Below are 23,099 nucleotides of genomic sequence, written 5' to 3'. Positions count from 1 at the left end.
GGTTTGAACTCACAACCTTCCGGTTACTAGTCCAATGCTCTGCCTGTTCAGGGGCAGAACGACAGATTTGTACCTTGTCAGCTCGGGGGTTTGAACTCACAACCTTCCGGTTACTAGTCCAATGCTCTAACCACTAGGCTACGCTGCCGCCCCAATTAATATGGAGTTGTTCCCCCCTTTTGCTGCTATAACAGCCTCCACTCTTCTGGGAAGAATTTCCACTAGATGTTGGAACATTGCTGGTCGGACACTGATTTTGTGCGGTTAGGCCTCCCCAGACCATTATTCCTCCTCCACCAAACTTTACAGTTGGCACTATGCATTGATGCAGGTAGCGTTCTCCTGGCATCCAGCAAACCCAGATTGGTCCGTCGAACTGCCAGATGGTTCACTCCAGAGAAGGCGTTTCCACTGCTCCAGAACCCAATGGCGCTGAGCTTTACACCACTCCAGCCAACGCGTGGCATTGTGCATGGGGATCTTAGGCTTGTGTGCGGCTGCTCGGCCATGGAAACCCATTTCATGAAGCTCCCGATGAACAGTTCTTGTGCTGATGTTGCTTCCAGAGGCAGTTTTGAACTCGGTAGTGAATATTGCAACCGAGGACAGACAATTTTTACGTGCTACGCACTTCCCGTGTCCCGTTCTGTGGGCGTGTGAGGTCATCCACTTCATGGCTGAGCTGTTGTCCCGTTCTGTGAGCGTGAGGTCATCCACTTCATGGCTGAGCTGTTGTCCCGTTCTGTGGGCGTGTGAGGTCATCCACTTCATGGCTGAGCTGTTGTCCCGTTCTGTGAGCGTGAGGTCATCCACTTCATGGCTGAGCTGTTGTCCCGTTCTGTGGGCGTGTGAGGTCATCCACTTCATGGCTGAGCTGTTGTCCCGTTCTGTGAGCGTGAGGTCATCCACTTCATGGCTGAGCTGTTGTCCCGTTCTGTGAGCGTGTGAGGTCATCCACTTCATGGCTGAGCTGTTGTCCCGTTCTGTGGGCGTGTGAGGTCACCCACTTCATGGCTGAGCTGTTGTTCCGTTCTGTGAGCGTGTGAGGTCATCCACTTCATGGCTGAGCTGTTGTTCCGTTCTGTGAGCCCACTTCACAATGACAGCACTTACAGCTGACTGGGCCAGCTCGAGCAGGGCAGACATTTTACAAACTCATGTGGGTGTACACTCACAACACAGCAGAGAAAGTGTGTGTGTGTGTGTGTGAGGGGGGGAGACATTCCAAACATTGCAGTTCTTCCAGAGGGGAAATGTGACCCCCCCCCACTGACACTGAGGTCATCCCTCCATCTTTCCTTCTCCCCCTCCATCCTTCTCTACCTCCATCTTTCCTTCTCTACCTCCATCCTTCTCTACCTCCATCTTTCCTTCTCCCCCTCCATCCTTCTCTACCTCCCTCCATCCTTCTCTACCTCCATCTTTCCTTCTCTACCTCCCTCCATCCTTCTCTACCTCCATCTTTCCTTCTCTACCTCCCTCCATCCTTCTCTACCTCCATCTTTCCTTCTCTACCTCCCTCCATCCTTCTCTACCTCCATCCTTCTCTACCTCCATCTTTCCTTCTCTACCTCCCTCCATCCTTCTCTACCTCCATCTTTCCTTCTCTACCTCCCTCCATCCTTCTCTACCTCCATCCTTCTCTACCTCCATCTTTCCTTCTCTACCTCCCTCCATCCTTCTCTACCTCCATCCTTCTCTACCTCCATCTCTCCTTCTCTCCCTCCATCCTTCTCTCCTTCCATCTTTCCTTCTCTACCTCCATCCATCCTTCTCTACCTCCCTCCATCCTTCTCTACCTCCATCTTTCCTTCTCTACCTCCCTCCATCCTTCTCTCCTTCCATCTTTCCTTCTCTACCTCCCTCCATCCTTCTCTACCTCCCTCCATCCTTCTCTACCTCCATCTTTCCTTCTCTACCTCCCTCCATCCTTCTCTACCTCCATCCTTCTCTCCTTCCATCTTTCCTTCTCTCCCTCCATCCATCCTTCTCTACCTCCATCCTTCTCTCCTTCTCTACCTCCATCATTCCTTCTCTCCTCCATCTTTCCTTCTCTCCCTCCATCCATCCTTCTCTACCTCCATCCTTCTCTCCTTCTCTACCTCCATCTTTCCTTCTCTACCTCCCTCCATCCTTCTCTACCTCCATCTTTCCTTCTCTACCTCCCTCCATCCTTCTCTACCTCCATCTTTCCTTCTCTACCTCCCTCCATCCTTCTCTACCTCCATCCTTCTCTACCTCCATCTTTCCTTCTCTACCTCCCTCCATCCTTCTCTACCTCCATCTTTCCTTCTCTACCTCCCTCCATCCTTCTCTACCTCCATCCTTCTCTACCTCCATCTTTCCTTCTCCCTCCTCCATCCTTCTCTACCTCCATCCTTCTCTACCTCCATCTCTCCTTCTCTCCCTCCATCCTTCTCTCCTTCCATCTTTCCTTCTCTACCTCCATCCATCCTTCTCTACCTCCCTCCATCCTTCTCTACCTCCATCTTTCCTTCTCTACCTCCCTCCATCCTTCTCTCCTTCCATCTTTCCTTCTCTACCTCCCTCCATCCTTCTCTACCTCCCTCCATCCTTCTCTACCTCCATCTTTCCTTCTCTACCTCCCTCCATCCTTCTCTACCTCCCTCCATCCTTCTCTACCTCCATCCTTCTCTCCTTCCATCTTTCCTTCTCTCCCTCCATCCATCCTTCTCTACCTCCATCCTTCTCTCCTTCTCTACCTCCATCATTCCTTCTCTCCCTCCATCTTTCCTTCTCTCCCTCCATCCATCCTTCTCTACCTCCCTCCATCCTTCTCTCCTTCTCTACCTCCATCATTCCTTCTCTCCCTCCATCCATCCTTCTCTACCTCCCTCCATCCTTCTCTCCTTCTCTACCTCCATCATTCCTTCTCTCCCTCCATCTTTCCTTCTCTACCTCCATCCATCCTTCTCTCCCACCATTTTTCCTTCTCTGCCTCCATCCTTCTCTCCATCCATCTTTCCATCTTTCCTTCTCTACCTCCATCCTTCTCTACCTCCATCCTTCTCTCCCTCCATCCTTCTACCTCCATCCTTCTCTACCTCCATCTTTCCATCTTTCCTTCTCTACCTCCATCCTTCTCTACCTCCATCCTTCTCTCCCTCCATCCTTCTACCTCCATCCTTCTCTACCTCCATCCTTCTACCTCCATCCTTCTCTACCTCCATCTTTCCATCTTTCCTTCTCTCCCTCCATCCATCCTTCTCTACCTCCCTCCATCCTTCTCTCCTTCTCTCCCTCCATCCTTCTCTCCCTCCATCCTTCTCTCCCTCCATCCTTCTCTCCCTCCATCCTTCTCTCCCTCCATCCTTCTCTACCTCCATCTTTCCTTCTCCCCCTCCATCCTTCTCTACCTTCATCTTTCCTTCTCTCCCTCCATCTTTCCATCCTTCTCTACCTCCATCTTTCCATCCTTCTCTACCTTCATCTTTCCTTCTCTACCTCCATCTTTCCATCCTTCTCTCTCCCCCTCCATTTTTCCTTCTGTACCTCCATCTTTCCTTCTCTCCCTCCATCCTTCTCTCCTTCCATCTTTCCTTCTCTCCCTCCATCCTTCTCTCCCTCCATCCATCCTTCTCTCCCTCCATCCTTCTCTACCTCCATCTTTCCTTCTCCCCCTCCATCCTTCTCTACCTTCATCTTTCCTTCTCTCCCTCCATCTTTCCATCCTTCTCTACCTCCATCTTTCCATCCTTCTCTACCTTCATCTTTCCTTCTCTACCTCCATCTTTCCATCCTTCTCTCTCCCCTCCATTTTCCTTCTGTACCTCCATCTTTCCTTCTCCCCCTCCATCCTTCTCTACCTTCATCTTTCCTTCTCTCCCTCCATCTTTCCATCCTTCTCTACCTCCATCTTTCCATCCTTCTCTACCTTCATCTTTCCTTCTCTACCTCCATCTTTCCATCCTTCTCTCTCCCCCTCCATTTTTCCTTCTGTACCTCCATCTTTCCTTCTCCCCCTCCATCCTTCTCTACCTTCATCTTTCCTTCTCTCCCTCCATCTTTCCATCCTTCTCTACCTCCATCTTTCCATCCTTCTCTACCTTCATCTTTCCTTCTCTCCCTCCATCCTTCTCTCCTTCCATCTTTCCTTCTCTCCCTCCATCCATCCTTCTCTACCTACCTCCCTCCATCCTTCTCTCCTTCTCTACCTCCATCTTTCCTTCTCTCCCTCCATCCTTCTCTACCTCCATCTTTCCATCCTTCTCTACCTCCATCCCTCCCTCCAATTCTCCCTACCTCCATCCTTCCCCTCCTCCACCACTCTGTCCAACCTGTGTGTGTGTCTTTCAGAGGGGATAGCCCAAATGCACATTTTCATTGGACATTTGTGAACATTGGACAATGAATTAATCTGTAACAGACATGCACACACATACTCGCACTAGTGGGGTTGTTGAAGTGGTTTTGGCCGAAGGTGTCGGAAAATAAATAAAATGGATCATAAAAGTCTGCCTCTACTCTCTCCCCCTTTACTGTGATAGTACACACACACACACACACACACACACACACACACACACACACACACACACACACACACACACACACACACACACACACACACACACACACACACGCACGCACACACAGACACGCACACGCACACACAGACACACACACACACACACAGACACAGACACACACACACACGCAGACACAGACACACACACACAGACACAGACACACACACACGCAGACACAGACACAGACACACACACACACACACACACACACACACACACACATGAGGATACTTCAAAACAGTACCTTATAAACACTGCCGATAAATCCAATGTGACACAGACATCTAGACACAGTAAAGTAGAGACTTGTTCCAGGAAGATAGTTTATTCCCTAGAACAGAGAGCCAGAGTGCTATTGTACTTTAACACAGTCACAGACACATCTAGACACAGTAAAGTAGAGACTTGTTCCAGGAAGATAGTTTATTCCCTAGAACAGAGAGCCACAGTGCTATTGTACTTTAACACAGTCACAGACACATCTAGACACAGTAAAGTAGAGACTTGTTCCAGGAAGATAGTTTATTCCCTAGAACAGAGAGCCAGAGTGCTATTGTACTTTAACACAGTCACAGACACATCTAGACACAGTAAAGTAGAGACTTGTTCCAGGAAGATAGTTTATTCCCTAGAACAGAGAGCCAGAGTGCTATTGTACTTTAACACAGTCACAGACACATCTAGACACAGTAAAGTAGAGACTTGTTCCAGGAAGATAGTTTATTCCCTAGAACAGAGAGCCAGAGTGCTATTGTACTTTAACACAGTCACAGACACACACGTTCACACACACACCTTCACACACACACCTACACACCTTCACACACACACCTTCGCACACACACACCTTCACACACACACCTTCACACACACCTTCACACACACACTTCACACACACACCTACACACCTTCACACACACACACACACACACCTACACACACCTACACACACCTTCACACACACACCTACACACACCTTCACACACACATCTTCACACACACACCTTCACACACACATCTTCACACACACCTACACACACCTACACACACCTACACACACACACACACACACACACACACACACACACACACACACACACACACACACACACACACACACACACACACACACACACACACACACACACACACACACACTTCATACACACCTTCACACACACACACACATACACACCTTCACACACACACACTTCACGTTCACATACAACTTCACACACACACACACACACCTTCACACACACACTCACACACACACACACACCTTCACACACACACCTTCACACAAGCTAGTGCAGAACCACCACACATGCTAGCGCACACACACATTCACAGGCTAGTACATACATGTTCACACACTCCCTAGCACGCACACACAAACACACACAAGAGTACGCTAAGACACACACGAACACGCTAAGACACACACTGTGCAGGAACCCATAATATACTTCGGTCAGAAGACAACCTCTAAACTGTAAACATAAAGCTTTTCACGAAACAAACTTTCATTACAACAATGATCATATTTACATCTATTTCCAACACACACACACACACACACACACACACACACACACACACACACACACACACACACACACACACACACACACACACACACACACACACACACACACACACACACACACACACACACACACACACACACACACACACACACACACACACACACACACCAGCGTCTTAAGACATTCTATGATGACAGATGGCTTTAGAACTGTTCAGACACAGGCCAACAATCCTTGCTGCTAGGCAACTGTAAGAGCTTCAGCCAATCGGTTAGCAGGGCTTGGGACCACGTCCAATCACCTCTCAGGCATATCAAAGATTCCGCCCCTTTACGACCTCCCTCCTCTGATTGGATCAGGGCCCTGTCAGTCCAGCCAGCGACCCAGCCCTCTCTCTGATATGTCCCTGATTCGCAGAGTTTGTTTCCCAATCCTGTTCCCTGATTGGTTGTCACCTGGGCGGAAGGGGCGTGCCTCAGGCTGTGTCCATGTCCATGTGACAGGGGTTACTTCCTGTCTCCAGGGCGGTCCGGTAGAGCTTCAGAAAGTGGCGGTAGTGCGGGGAGCAGCCAAGCCACGCCTCTCCGAACCGCACTGCCCCCGTGAACAGGAAGTCCCCTTCTCCCTCGGCTGCAGCCGGCACCGCAGGGGCGTGTTCAGACGTCCGGACCACCCCTTTCCTCTGGCTCCGTCCCAAGAGAACACTCCGCTCTTCTGATGGAACAGGCGGCTTAGCGTCACGGCAACGGAGGAGTGGTCTGATGACGAGGGCGTGTCAACGCCACGGATACTGCCACGACCCACTGGAGAGAAAGAGGGAGGGAGAGAGATATGGGGAGGAGAGAGAGAGGAGAGAGATATATGGGGAGGAGAGGGAGGAGAGATATGGGGAGGAGAGGGAGGAGAGCGATATGGGGAGGAGAGAGATATGGGGAGGAGAGGGAGGAGAGATATGGGGAGGAGAGGGAGGAGAGAGATATGGGGAGGAGAGGGAGGAGAGATATGGGGAGGAGAGGGAGGGAGGGGAGAGAGGGAGGAGAGATATGGGGAGGAGAGGGAGGAGAGATATGGGGAGGAGAGGGAGGAGAGATATGGGGAGGAGAGGAGGATATGGGGAGGAGAGGGAGGAGAGAGATATATGGGGAGGAGAGGGAGGAGATATGGGAAGGAGAGGGAGGAGAGATATGGGGAGGAGAGGGAGGAGAGATATGGGGAGGAGAGGGAGGAGAGAGATATGGGGAGGAGAGGGAGAGAGATATGGGGAGGAGAGGGAGGAGAGAGATATGGGGAGGAGAGAGGAGAGAGATATGGGGAGGAGAGGGAGGAGAGATATGGGGAGGAGAGGGAGGAGGAGAGATATGGGGAGGAGGGAGAGAGATATTGGGAGGAGAGGGGGGAGAGAGATATGGGGAGGAGAGGGGAGAGAGGGGAGATATGGGAGGAGGAGATATGAGAGGAGAGGGGGAGAGATATGGGGAGGAGAGGGAGGAGAGGAGGGAGGAGAGATATGGGGAGGAGAGGAAGGAGAGATATGGGGAGGAGATGGAGAGAGAGATATGGGGAGGAGATATGGGGAGGAGAGAGAGAGAGAGACATATGGGGAGGAGAGGGAGGAGAGATATGGGGAGGAGAGGGAGGAGAGATATGGGGAGGAGAGGGAGGAGAGATATGGGGAGGAGAGGGACGAGAGATATGGGGAGGAGAGGGAGGAGAGATATGGGGAGGAGAGAGAGGAGAGAGATATGGGGAGGAGAGGGAGGAGAGATATGGGGAGGAGAGGGAGGAGAGAGATATTGGGAGGAGAGGGGGAGAGATATTGGGAGGAGAGGGGGAGAGAGATATGGGGAGGAGAGGGAGGAGAGATATGGGGAGGAGAGGGAGGAGAGAGATATGGAGAGGAGAGGGGGAGAGAGATATGGGGGAGAGGGGGAGAGGGAGGAAAGAGATATGGGGAGGAGAGAGATATGGGAGGAGAGGGAGGAGAGAGATATGGGGAGGAGAGAGATATGGGGAGGAGAGGGAGGAGAGAAATATGGGGAGGAGAGGGAGGAGAGAGATATGGGGAGGAGAGGGGGAGAGAGATATGGGAGGAGAGGGGGAGAGAGGAAAGAGATATGGGGAGGAGAGGGGGGAGGAGAGAGGAGAGATATATGGGGAGGAGAGGGGGAGAGAGATATGGGGAGGAGAGGGAGGAGAGAAATATGGGGAGGAGAGGGGGAGAGAGATATGGGGAGGAGAGGGGGAGGGGGAGAGAGATATGGGGAGGAGAAGAGAGAGATATGGGGAGGAGAGAGGGATATGGGGAGGAGAGGGGGAGAGGGAGAGAGAGATATGGGGAGGAGAGGGGGAGATATGGGGAGGAGAGGGGGAGAGAGATATGGGGGAGGGGGGAGAGAGATATGGAGAGGAGAGGGGGAGAGGGAGGAAAGAGATATGGGGAGGAGAGGGAGGAGAGATATATGGGGAGGAGAGGGGGAGAGAGATATGGGGAGGGAGAGAGAGATATGGGGAGGAGAGGGGGAGAGGGAGGAGAGAGATATGGGGAGGAGAGAGAGAAGAGAGATATGGGAGGAGAGAGGGAGAGAGATATGGGGAGGAGAGGGGGAGAGAGGAGAGAGATATGGGGAGGAGAGGGAGAAGAGAGATATGGGGAGGAGAGGGGGAGAGAGATATGGGGAGGAGAGGGGGAGAGGGAGGAAAGAGATATGGGGAGGAGAGAGGGGGAGGAGAGGGAGAGAGATATATGGGGAGGAGAGGGGGAGAGAGATATGGGGAGGAGAGGGAGGAGAGAAATATGGGGAGGAGAGGGGGAGAGAGATATGGGGAGGAGAGGGGGAGAGGGAGGAGAGAGATATGGGGAGGAGAGAGAGAAGAGAGATATGGGGAGAGGAGGGAGAGAGAGAAGAGAGAGTGATGAGAAGGGTTGTTCATGTCCTTTACAGCTGGTGCTGTTTGTGACTGTGTTCTAAATCAAATCAAATAACATTTGTCCCAGGCTTGGGAAACAACAGGTGGAGACTAACAGTGAAATGCTTACTGACGGGCCCTTCACAACAATGCAGAGAGAAACATTTTAAAGTAACAGAAAAATAACACAAGTAACTTGGCGATACACACGTTGTACCAGTACTGAGTCTATGATAACATGACTATACACACAGGATACCAGTACTGAGTCTATGATAACATGACTATACACACAGGGTACCAGTACTGAGTCTATGATAACATGACTATACACACAGGATACCAGTACTGAGTCTATGATAACATGACTATACACCAGGATACCAGTACTGAGTCTATGATAACATGACTATACACTGGGTACCAGTACTGAGTCTATGATAACATGACTATACACACAGGGTACCAGTACTGAGTCTATGATGTGTATAGTCACCTGTGTGTGTGTATTGGTGTTGTGCGTAACCTGTGTGTGTTGTGTTGTTGTGCGTAACCTGTGTGTGTTGTGTTGTTGTGCGTAACCTGTGTGTGTTGTGTTGTTGTGCGTAACCTGTGTGTGTTGTGGTGGTGTGCGTAACCTGTGTCTGTTGTGGTGGTGTGCGTAACCTGTGTGTGTTGTGGTGGTGTGCGTAACCTGTGTGTGTTGTGGTGGTGTGCGTAACCTGTGTGTGTTGTGGTGGTGTGCGTAACCTGTGTGTGTTGTGGTGGTGTGCGTAACCTGTGTGTGTGTGGTGGTGTGCGTAACCTGTGTGTGTTGTGGTGGTTGTGCGTAACCTGTGTCTGTTGTGGTGTTGTGCGTAACCTGTGTGTGTGTGTGCGTAACCTTTGTGTGTGTTGTGGTGTTGTGCGTAACCTGTGTGTGTGTGTTGTGGTGTTGTGTGTGTGTGCTTACCAAAGTCGCTGGTACATACCGCCATCAGGATCTGGTCATCTGTGCAGGGTGTACAGGAGGCTGAGAGAGAGACATGAGACATGAGACACATCACATATACACCACCACACACCACCACACACCACCACCATACCCCACCATACACCACCACACACCCCACCACACCCCACCACCATACCCCACCACCATATACACCCCCACCACCACACCACCACCACCATACACCCATACACCACCACCATACACCACCACACCCCACCACCATACACCCCCACACACCATACACCACCACCACACACCACCACCATACACCACCACACACCCCACCACCACCACCATACACCATACACATCCCACCATACACACCCCACCACCACTATACACCACACACCCCACCACCACCACCATACACCACCACACCCCACACACCATACACCACACACCCCACCACCACCACCACACACCACCACACCCACCACCACCATACACCACCAGTCAAACGTTTTAGAACACCTACTCATTCAACCACCATTTTCCACATGTTTTACACCATTTTCATACACCACCAATAATACCAAGACCAGTCAAAACTATTAGAACACCTAGCCTTCAAAGGTTTTTCAAATTTTTTACTATTTTCTCCATTGTAGAATAATAGTGAAGACATCAAAACTATGAAATAGCCTGGAGGTGTGTTGGGTCAAAACTATGAAATAGCCTGGAGGTGTGTTGGGTCAAAACTATGAAATAGCCTGGAGGTTTGTTGGGTCATTGACCTGTTGAAAACAAATGATAGTCCCACTAAGCCCAAACCAGATGGGATGGCGTAACGCTGCAGAATGCTGTGGTAGCCATGCTGGTTAAGTGTGCCTTGAATTCTAAATTAATCTCAGACAATGTCACCAGCAATATTCCGCCACACCATAACACCTCCTCCTCCATGCTTTACGGTGTGATGCATCCATTAACACCTCCTCCTCCATGCTTTACGGTGTGAAATACACAAACAGAGATCATCCATACACCCACACCATAACACCTCCTCCTCCATGCTTTACAGTGTGAAATACACAAACAGAGATCATCCATACACCCACACCATAACACCTCCTCCTCCATGCTTTACGGTGTGAAATACACAAACAGAGATCATCCATACACCCACACCATAACACCTCCTCCTCCATGCTTTACGGTGTGAAATACACAAACAGAGATCATCCATACACCCACACCATAACACCTCCTCCTCCATGCTTTACGGTGTGAAATACACAAACAGAGATCATCCATACACCCACACCATAACACCTCCTCCTCCATGCTTTACGGTGTGAAATACACAAACAGAGATCATCCATACACCCACACCATAACACCTCCTCCTCCATGCTTTACGGTGTGAAATACACAAACAGAGATCATCCATACATCCACACAGCGTCTCACAAAGACACGGAGGTTGGAACCAAAAATCTCCAATTTAGACTCCAGACCAAAGGACACATTTCCACCGGTGTCTAATGTCCATTGCTCGTGTTTCTTGGCCCAAGCAAGTCTCTTCTTCTTATTGGGGTCCTTTAGTAGTGGTTTCTTTGCAGCAATTCAACCATGAAGGCCTGATTCATGTAGTCTCCGCTGAACAGTTGATGTTGTGATGTGTCTGTTACCTGAACTCTGTGAAGCATTTATTTGGGCTGCAATTTCTGAGGCTGGAAACTTTAATGAACTTATCCTCTGCAGCAGAGGTAACTCTGGGTCTTCCTTCCTGTGGTGGTCCTCATGAGAGCCAGTTTCATCATAGTGCTTGATGGTTTTTGCAACTGCGCTTGAAGAAACGTTGAAAGCGAATTGACTGACCTTCATGTCTTAAAGTAATGATGGACTGTTGTCTCTCTTTGCTTATTTGAGCTGTCCTTGGACTTGGTCTTTTACCAAATAGGGCTATATTCTGTATAACCCCCCCCTCCCCTGTCACAACTCAACGTTTCCTTCTGAAATACTCTAAGAAGGAGAGAAATTATCTTTTAAAAAGGCACACCTGTTAATTGAAATGCATTCCAGGTGACTAACTCATTAAGCTGATTGAGAGAATGCCAAGAGTGTGCAAAGCTGTCATCAAGGCAAAGGGTGGCTATTTTAAAAATCTCAAATATAAAATATATTTTGATTTGTTTAACACTTTTTTGGTTACTGCATGATTCCATATAGAAAATAGTACAAATAAAGAAAAGCCCTTGAATTAGTAGGTTTTCTAAAACGGTTGACCGGTCATGTACAACACTAGCATCAGATATAAAGAAGACTTCTTTCCCTCCCCCATCCATCCCTCACTTCCTGAGAGAGGGGAGAGGTGTGAGAGGGGGATGTCTGGTTCTCTCACCCCCTTGTTGTTCCCCCTAGCTCTATTTGGGGTAGAGAGGGAGGGGTGAGGCAAGAGAGGGGGAGGAATGAGGGATGAGGAGGAAGAGGGAGAGGAATGAGGGAGAAAGGGAGGAATGAGGAGGGAGAGAGGGAGGGGTGAGGAGGGAGGGATGAGGAGGGAGAGAGAGAGGGAGGGATGAGAAGGGAGGGAGGGGGGATGAGGAGGGAGAGAGAGGGGAGGGATGAGAAGGAGGGGTGAGAAGGGAGAGAGGGAGGGATGAGAAGGGAGAAAGGGAGGGGTGAGAAGGGAGAGAGGGAGGGGTGAGAAGGGAGAGAGGGAGGGATGAGAAGGGAGAGAGGGAGGGGTGAGAAGGGAGAGAGGGAGGGATGAGGAGGGAGAGAGGGAGGGATGAGAAGGGAGAGAGGGAGGGATGAGAAGGGAGAGAGGGAGGGATGAGAAGGGAGGGAGGGATGAGGGGAGATGAGGAGGGAGAGAGGGAGGGATGAGATGGATGTCTATGGGGGAGGGTACAAGATTAAGGATTTTCGTGTGTGTGTGTTGTGTGTGTGTGTGTGTGTGTGTGTGTGTGTGTGTGTGTGTGTGTGTGTGTGTGTGTGTGTGTGTGTGTGTGTGTGTGTGTGTGTGTGTGTGTGTGTGTGTGTGTGTGTGTGTGTGTGAGAGAGAGTGAAACAACAGGTGGGAGAGGGTAGTCAGGGTGGTAACCTTTGACCCTGTCTGCCAGTAAAACAACTATTAAACACACACAGTCTTTCTCTTTGTCTGTCAATGGTTTTATGGTGCACACATACCTGTACTAGGCAGATACAAAACATATCTCTCTCTCTTTCACCCTCCCTCCATACCTGTACTAGGCAGATACAAACCTTTCTCCCTCCGTCCATACCTGTACTAGGCAGATACAAACCTTTCTCTCTCTCCATACCTGTACTAGGCAGATACAAAACATATCTCTCTCTCTTTCACCCTCCCTCCATACCTGTACTAGGCAGATACAAACCTTTCTCTCTCTCCATACCTGTACTAGGCAGATACAAACCTTTCTCTCTCTCCATACCTGTACTAGGCAGATACAAACCTTTCTCTCTCTCCATACCTGTACTAGGCAGATACAAACCTTTATACCTGTACCAGGCAGATACAAAACATATCTCTCTCTCTTTCACCCTCCCTCCATACCTGTACTAGGCAGATACAAACCTTTCTCTCTCTCCATACATATACAAAACATATCTCTCTCTCTCTTTCACCCTCCCTCCATACCTGTACTAGGCAGATACAAACCTTTCTCCCTCCGTCCATACCTGTACTAGGCAGATACAAACCTTTCTCTCTCTCCATACCTGTACTAGGCAGATACAAAACATATCTCTCTCTCTTTCACCCTCCCTCCATACCTGTATACAGATACAAACCTTTCTCTCTCTCCATACCTGTACTAGGCAGATACAAACCTTTCTCTCTCTCCATACCTGTACTAGGCAGATACAAAATACCTGTACTAGGCAGATACAAACCTTTCTCTCTCTCCATACCTGTACCAGGCAGATACAAAACATATCTCTCTCTCTCACCCTCCCTCCATACCTGTACTAGGCAGATACAAACCTTTTTCTCTCCATACATGTACTAGGCAGATACAAAACATATCTCTCTCTCTTTCACCCTCCCTCCATACCTGTACTAGGCAGATACAAACCTTTCTCTCTCTCCATACCTGTACTAGGCAGATACAAACCTTTCTCTCTCTCCATACCTGTACTAGGCAGATACAAACCTTTCTCTCTCTCCATACCTGTACTAGGCAGATACAAACCTTTCTCTCTCTCCATACCTGTACCAGGCAGATACAAAACATATCTCTCTCTCTCTTTCACCCTCCCTCCATACCTGTACTAGGCAGATACAAACCTTTCTCTCTCTCCATACATGTACCAGGCAGATACAAAACATATCTCTCTCTCTCTTTCACCCTCCCTCCATACCTGTACTAGGCAGATACAAACCTTTCTCTCTCTCCATACCTGTACCAGGCAGATACAAAACATATCTCTCTCTTTCTCTTTCTCCCTCCTTCCATACCTGTACTAGGCAGATACAAACCTTTCTCTCTCTCCCGTTCTCCCTCCCTCCAACTCTCCCTCCCTCCATTCTCCATCTGACCAATCATATCCTCTCCCTGTCTTGCAGCAGACACCACCGATTGACAGCTGGATGATGATTGGCTGACCCCTGGGCTTGACCCCAGTGTGACCTGTTGATTAGCCTGCTTGTATTTATAAGTCAGAGAGGGAGACGAGAGAGAGAGGAGGGAGGGAGATGGGAGAGAGAGGAGGGAGGGAGATGGGAGAGAGAGGAGGGAGGGAGATGGGAGAGAGAGGAGGGAGGGAGATGGGAGAGAGAGGAGGGAGGGAGATGGGAGAGAGAGGAGGGAGGGAGATGGGAGAGAGAGGAGAGAGACGGGTGAGAAGACAGGGGGATAGAGGACAGCAGTAAGAGAGGGAGGGGGGTGTCTGGTCCGGTCTGTCTCTTGAGTGACAGCAGGGCTGTGGATGTGTGGGTCTGGGCTAGACTGCTTTATTAGGCTAGACAGACAGACACCCTGTTTAACTCCTGTCATCTCCTGCCCCCCCCACACACACACACATTTCTACCTCGGCCTCCCCTTCTTCAGCCAACACAAGACCTATTAAATGTGTCTAGGGGTCCGTTGAACCAGTGGTTCATTCTTCCTCCTCTCTCTGGACTCTGTCACTGACTCTGTCCATCTGTCATGTTACTTTGTACAGCCCTTGATCAGGGGAACGGGTTCTATCGCCTGGGTTCTACCATGGAATGTGTGTCTTACCAGGTCCAGTGTTTAGGTGTGTGTGTGTGTTGGTCTCTTACCAGGTCCAGTGTTCAGGTGTGTGTGTGTGTTGGTCTCTTACCAGGTCCAGTGTTCAGGTGTGTGTGTGTGTTGGTCTCTTACCAGTGTTCAGTGTTCAGGTGTGTGTGTGTGTGTGTGTGTGGTCTCTTACCAGTGTTCAGTGTTCAGGTGTGTGTGTGTGTTGGTCTCTTACCAGGTCCAGTGTTCAGGTGTGTGTGTGTGTCTCTTACCAGTGCCAGTGTTGAGGTGTGTGTGTGTGTCTCTTACCAGTGCCAGTGTTGAGGTGTGTGTGTGTGTCTCTTACCAGTGCCAGTGTTGAGGTGTGTGTGTGTGTCTTACCAGTGCCAGTGTTGAGGTGTGTGTGTGTGTGTGTGTGTGTGTGTGTGTGTGTGTGTGTGTGTGTGTGTGTGTGTGTGTGTGTGTGTGTGTGTGTGTGTGTGTGTGTGTGTGTGTGTGTGTGTGTGTGTGTGTGTGTGTGTGTGTGTGTGTGTGTGTGTGTGTGTGTGTGTGTGTGTCTCTTACCAGTGCCAGTGTTGAGGTGTGTGTGTGTGTGTTGGTCTCTTACCAGTGCCAGTGTTGAGGTGTGTGTGTGTGTGTGTGTTGGTCTCTTACCAGTGCCAGTGTTGAGGTGTGTGTGTGTGTGTGTTGGTCTCTTACCAGTGCCAGTGTTGAGGTGTGTGTGTGTGTTGGTCTCTTACCAGGTCCAGTGTTGAGGTGTGTGTGTGTTGGTCTCTTACCAGGTCCAGTGTTGAGGTGTGTGTGTGTTGGTCTCTTACCAGGTCCAGTGTTGAGGTGTGTGTGTGTGTGTGTGTGTGTGTGTGTGTGTGTGTGTGTGTGTGTGTGTGTGTGTGTGTGTGTGTGTGTGTGTGTGTGTGTGTGTGTGTGTGTGTGTGTGTGTGTGTGTGTGTGTGTGTGTGTGTGTGTGTGTGTGTTGGTCTCTTACCAGTGCCAGTGTTGAGGTGTGTGTGTGTCTTGGTCTCTTACCAGGTCCAGTGTTGAGGTGTGGGTACAGATGAGCTCCAGGTCCGTGGCTGGCCACCAGTTCATACTGAAACACTGTGATCCTCTTGCTGATGTCCTGCTGGCCCACTGCCTCTATGAACAGCGCCCCCTCTGTCAGGGAGAAACACTGCACCCTGCCATGCGCCTGGAAATATAACAAACATGATTAAATACGTACTGGTGTGATGACACTGAGATAATCATTTTCACATGAGTACTTTATGAACATATCAACAATTATATTTACAGTGGTTAAACTTAAGCATGTGTTTTCTGCCTATGTAACCTGCTCTGTGCTGTTCTCAGTCAGGTTACTGTGAAATATCTGTGCTGTTCTCAGTCAGGTTACTGTGAAATATCTGTGCTGTTATCAGTCAGGTTACTGTGAAATATCTGTGCTGTTATCAGTCAGGTTACTGTGAAATATCTGTGCTGTTATCAGTCAGGTTACTGTGAAATATCTACTTCTGATGTAAAAAAGGGATTTATGAATAAACGTGACTGACCGACTGAATGACCGACCGACTGAATGACTGACCGACTGATTGACTGAATGACTGACCATCTACCTGTTCTGTCTCAGACATCAGCAGGCGGAGCTGTCCAGCTCTCTCCAGGTAGAGGTGTGATCCGCGGGAGTCTGTCTGGGGCTTGATGCAGGCGTGCAGGCCGGGGGAAGCCCCAGACGTGGGCTCCGTGTTGGGCCGCAGGTTGACGATGAGGGCCCCAGTAGGATAGAGCCACTCTAGACTGCCCTGGGAGCAACGCAGGTATACCTGCTCCACATCACGGGAGTGAGACTCATGGGTCAGACCACTGGGAGAGGAGAGAGGGAGAGAGAGAGGGAAGGTGAGAGGGAGAGAGGGAGGAGGAGAGAGGGAGGAGGAGAGAGGGAGAGAGGGAGGAGGAGAGAGGGAGAGAGGGAGGAGGAGAGAGGGAGAGAGGGAGGAGGAGAGGTTATGATGATGAGGGAGGGGAGGTTATGATGATGAGGGAGGGGAGGTTATGATGATGAGGGAGGAGAGGTTATGATGATGAGGGAGGAGAGGTTATGATGATGAGGGAGGGGAGAGGTTATGATGATGAGGGAGGGGGAGAGGTTATGATGATGAGGGAGGGGGAGAGGTTATGATGATGAGGGAGGGGGAGAGGTTATGATGATGAGGAGGGAGGAGAGGTTATGATGATGGGGGAGGGGGAGAGGTTATGATGATGAGGGAGGGGGAGAGGTTATGATGATGAGGGAGGGGGAGAGGTTATGATGATGAGGAGGGAAGAGAGGTTATGATGATGGGGGAGGAGGAGAGGTTATGATGATGAGGGAGGGGGAGAGGTTAGGATGATGGGGGAGGAGAGGTTATGATGATGAGGGAGGAGGAGAGGTTATGATGATGAGGGAGGGGGAGAGGTTATGATGATGAGGGAGGGGGAGAGGTTAGGATGATGGGGGAGGAGAGGTTATGATGATGGGGGAGGAGAGGTTATGATGATGGGGGAGGAGAGGTTATGATGATGAGGGAGGAGAGGTTATGATGATGAGGGAGGGGGAGAGGTTAGGATGATGGGGGAGGAGAGGTTATGATGATGAGGGAGGAGGAGAGGTTATGATGATGAGGGAGGAGGAGATGTTATGATGATGAGGGAGGGGGAGAGGTTATGATGATGAGGGAGGAGGAGAGGTTATGATGATGAGGGAGGAGGAGAGGTTAGGATGATGGGGGAGGAGAGGTTATGATGATGGGGAGGAGAGGTTATGATGATGGGGGAGGAGAGGTTATGATGATGGGGGAGGAGAGGTTATGATGATGGGGGAGGAGAGGTTATGATGATGAGGGAGGAGAGGTTATGATGATGAGGGAGGAGAGGTTATGATGATGAGGGAGGAGAGGTTATGATGATGAGGGAGGAGAGGTTATGATGATGAGGGAGGGGAGAGGTTATGATGATGGGGGAGGAGAGGTTATGATGATGAGGGAGGAGAGTTTATGATGATGAGGGAGGAGAGGTTATGATGATGAGGGAGGAGAGGTTATGATGATGAGGGAGGAGGAGAGGGTAGAGGGGGATAGAAGAGGTTAGGAAACTTGTTATGAATATATTTGATGTTTGAGGAAGCAATGTTGTTGGTCATAAACATGAACACAACAAACATATTTAACAGTTAACTTCCTATGCATGATACCTTATCACTTAGTTAAGAGGTCGTTTAAAGAGCAACTTGATTACAGCATGAGTCTCTCTCTCTCTATAAACTGTGACCCGATGTGACCAATACCCGGAGCGCAGGGGAGGGAGGATGTGGTCGGTTATCTGGGATGCGCGCACTTTAAGATCAGTAAAAGATAAACACTTTAAGATCAGTAAAAGATAAACACTTTAAGATCAGTAAAAGATAAACACTTTAAGATCAGTAAAAGATAAACACTTTAAGATCAGTAAAAGATAAACACTTTAAGATCAGTAAAAGATAAACGTGTTCGAAGTTGATATCTTCAAATGAAAACCGCACCGCGGCGCGGCAACATTACAGGAGTGGCTGCGCACTCACTATCTGGAGGGTGCCATGCTATATACAATAGCCTAGAACACAGTTTTATGAGTATGTGAAAGGTAAGGTATGAACTCAACACGAGATGTAGCGCTGAAAACCTATTATGTCCCCTCTGACGGCTCCACGGTCCAAGCGCCCAACCCAAGCTCTCCTTTTCCCTCTGGTGGCTCCACGGTCCAAGCGCCCAACCCAAGCTCTCCTTTTGGCGCACGCACGGAGATTTGGTATATTGAACTGGAACATTTCAAAATATGTTATCGTGTTTTCTTTGAATATTATGGCACGCCGCCAATTGGAGCTCACATCGCTATAGGCTACAGGACAGGAGAAACAAACACGTTCCCTATGCAAATCCATCAGGCCTAAACTGCATAACGCATGTATAAACACAATCTCATTGTATAAGGAAGGACGTCTCCCTCCCTCCCTCCCTCCCTCACTCACTCTCACAGAGGCTGGGGGTGTCAAGGGGTTCACCCCCCCCCCCGGGGTTCACCCCCCCCTTCCCCCCGTTTATTGCAAAAACATATGAAATGCATCAGACTTAATCTATCCAACCTGTTTGCACCTACACATATGCTGTGGTCTCGCTGTTCAGGACATTATTGCGCAACATCTGGAAGTGCAGGGAGGAAACGAGGGTTTCCATAACATCTACCGTTGTTGGACTGACTGTATCAGCCTGTTATACTGGTTCCTAGCAACACTGCCATAGACTATTACCCAACACTCCTTTAACCACTCGGCAACAGGATTGTAGGCTTATAGTCTACATCCTATAAGGGTTAATAAAACGTGTCGAATAACACACATGCAATAATAAACGTATAGCCTACCTTCCTCTCCAGCTGCACTGGTCGCTGGTGTACTGCGCCGAGGCGACCCTACAGAGAAACACAGCCGCTACCCAGTGCGCTAAACCTGGCCACAGCATGGTTGACCAACCGCTCCTCCGCCCCAGTATGGTCAGACCACGTCCCGCCTTTCAGTAACCACAAAAATCCACCAATAAATCCTGCAAGTGACTATTTATTCACATCGTGGTCTCTGGAAAGAAGGTTACGGGTCCATCAGAATCAACAGTTCTGTTTTGTACCGTAAAAGTTCAGTTTCATTTCGACAGGATGGATTATCCGTGTAAAACCGTTGGGAGCCTCCGGCAGTAGACTGGTGACTAACAGACAGGAGGAAGTCCTGACATTAATAACGAACTTCTGCTGCTGCCTGGGCTCCAGCTCCGCACACGTCACCCCGCCCAGACTCGTGCCAGCAGCTGACTCCTCCGCTTGAGTGACACGCTCCAAACCACGCCCCGAGCGGACGAACTTCTCCGTCTCTCGCTCAGTGTGAATGTGTGTGTGTGTGCGTCTTAACGCGGACATGCACGGATTCTCTTGGCGCCACATCCAGATAGCTCTTATAAATATTAGTACGGCAGCACGCGCAGGTCTGAAAATAGCCTACATCAGCGTCGTGTTGCAGAGCAGTAAATATCCACTCACTCACACACAAATATGCACACGCACAAATTCAAAACACCTTCACACAGCCCCCGCGGGTGAGAAACAGTAACCACTTGCACCGATATATTAGAGTAATACAGATCAATAAACTCGTGTGTAATTGCCTACAATGTGTATCTTAATTAAACGGTTTTGAGATAATATAGCTCATACGTGTAAGAAGCGTCTGCTTTATTTGTTTGTATACTAAATAGCCGATTAGTAATAGACATAGGACTAGATTGGAGGGCCCTGAAGTCTATATTCTGGAAACCAATGAGCGAAGCAGATTCCTGTGCTCTCCATCTGTTCTGACCCGACAGCTAGTCACACTAAACGCCCCCTTGGTTCTGGGGCGCTTTTCCCGTGAGAAAACAGTCAGAACGTCAACCGTGTAACCGACTTGTCACATTCCCTCCCCCTGACAGCTTCAGAAATGTAACACATTTAGAGAAATATCAACATGTACCACACACACAGACACAGACACAGACACACACACACACACACACACACACACACACACACACACACACACACACACACACACACACACACACACACACACACACACACACACACACACACACACACACACACACACACACACACACACACACACGTTATTATCTCTAACTCTATAGAAAGGTTTTAACCATGTATAATAAATATATAGTCTGTGATCTATTATGGCTATAAACACATTTTAACATAATTATAACACCATTTCTATTTGATTTATCCTTTATTTAACTTGGCAAGTCAGTTGAAGAACAAATTCTTATTTACAATGACAGCCTACCGGGAACAGTGGGTTAACTGCCTTGTTTAGGGGCAGAAGGACAGATTTTTTTTACCTTGTCAGCTCAGGGATTTGATCTTGCAACCTTTCAGTTACTAGTCCAACACTCTAACCACTAGGCTACCTTATAAACACATAGCACACTATAAACCCTCTATAAACACACTAACTAAAGTCAGAGATGCCTGAAGACTAGAGCTGCTCAAAGGCTGTAATCAGAGTCCTAAATGTAGCAGTAGTAGTTAATCAATCAATCAACGTTATTTTATAAAGCCCTTTTTACATCAGCAGTTGTTGCTCTACAGACACCCAGCCTCAAACCCCCACAGAGCAGCAGTACAGATGTATAACATCAGCAGTTGTTGCTCTACAGACACCCAGCCTCAAACCTCCACAGAGCAGCAGTACAGATGTATAACATCAGCAGTTGTTGCTCTACAGACACCCAGCCTCAAACCCCCACAGAGCAGCAGTACAGATGTATAACATCAGCAGTTGTTGCTCTACAGACACCCAGCCTCAAACCCCCACAGAGCAGCAGTACAGATGTATAACATCAGCAGTTGTTGCTCTACAGACACCCAGCCTCAAACCTCCACAGAGCAGCAGTACAGATGTATAACATCAGCAGTTGTTGCTCTACAGACACCCAGCCTCAAACCCCCACAGAGCAGCAGTACAGATGTATAACATCAGCAGTTGTTGCTCTACAGACACCCAGCCTCAAACCCCCACAGAGCAGCAGTACAGATGTATAACATCAGCAGTTGTTGCTCTACAGACACCCAGCCTCAAACCCCCACAGAGCAGCAGTACAGATGTATAACATCAGCAGTTGTTGCTCTACAGACACCCAGCCTCAAACCCCCACAGAGCAGCAGTACAGATGTATAACATCAGCAGTTGTTGCTCTACAGACACCCAGCCTCAAACCCCCACAGAGCAGCAGTACAGATGTAGAAGTATTACATTGTAGGCTGTACTTGACTTGGTAGTTTAAAGCATACAACTAAACAGAATCTCTATAGACCCTGGTCAAAAGTAGTGCACTACCTAGGGTGCAATTTGGGAATGTAACCTAAACATACTTTAAGAGGAGTGACTGACTGGTCTGATGTGACCTTTGATCCACCGAGTCCTCCAACATCTTAAATAGTTACACATCACGACCCCTGACCTGGCCCACGGAGTACACACACACACACAGACGCATACATACTTGCACAGAGCGAGAGAGAGACACACACGCGCGCAGAGACACACACACACGCACACGCACACACACACACACACACACACACACACACACACACACACACACACACACACACACACACACACACACACACACACACACACACACACACACAGCTATAGATCTCCTGTTATCCGTGCTGTCACCTGGCTCTTCTCAAACACCCTGACAGACAGAACGCTTCGGCTGTCCACAGAACCTTCTATAATGGAACACACATTCCTTCCTCCCCCTCCCTCTCTCCTTCCTTCCCGCTTGTGAGCACACTTCTCTGTTGGGCGCACACACACACACACACACACACACACACACACACACACACACACACACACACACACACACACACACACACACACACACACACACACACACACACACACACACACACACACACACACACACACACACACACACACTCTCTCTCTCTGAGGATTTCAACATTTGCCAATTTTAGGGTTTGAAAATAAACTGAAACAAACCTAACTAAAAAGTAATAACATGGAGTTCTGAAAACTCAACTTAAGTTTTACATTTTGTAGACTTTCAAAACATTCTTGATTGGAGCTGAAATCGAGGTCCAGTGTTCTGTTGTAACCCTGGTGATTTAGATAGAAAGCCTCTAGTGAATCAGTGTTCTGTTGTAACCCTGGTGATTTAGATAGAAAGCCTCTAGTGAATCAGTGTTCTGTTGTAACCCTGGTGATTTAGATAGAAAGCCTCTAGTGAATCAGTGTTCTGTTGTAACCCTGGTGATTTAGATAGAAAGCCCCTAGTGA

At 49.1% G+C, this 23,099-nt stretch overlaps 1 pseudogene; it reads right to left on the bottom strand.

Moving 5' to 3' along the window:
• Window positions 1–5,876: 5,876 nt before the first annotated feature.
• On the bottom strand, window positions 5,877–21,048 carry LOC124024738 (annotated as a pseudogene).
• Window positions 21,049–23,099: the final 2,051 nt, after the last annotated feature.

This window comes from Oncorhynchus gorbuscha, unplaced genomic scaffold (assembly GCF_021184085.1).
Source record: "Oncorhynchus gorbuscha isolate QuinsamMale2020 ecotype Even-year unplaced genomic scaffold, OgorEven_v1.0 Un_scaffold_1986, whole genome shotgun sequence".
NCBI classification, from domain to species: Eukaryota; Metazoa; Chordata; class Actinopteri; order Salmoniformes; family Salmonidae; genus Oncorhynchus; species Oncorhynchus gorbuscha.
Note: the sequence above shows the minus strand (reverse complement) of the source record. Positions and strands in the feature narration are given on the sequence as shown.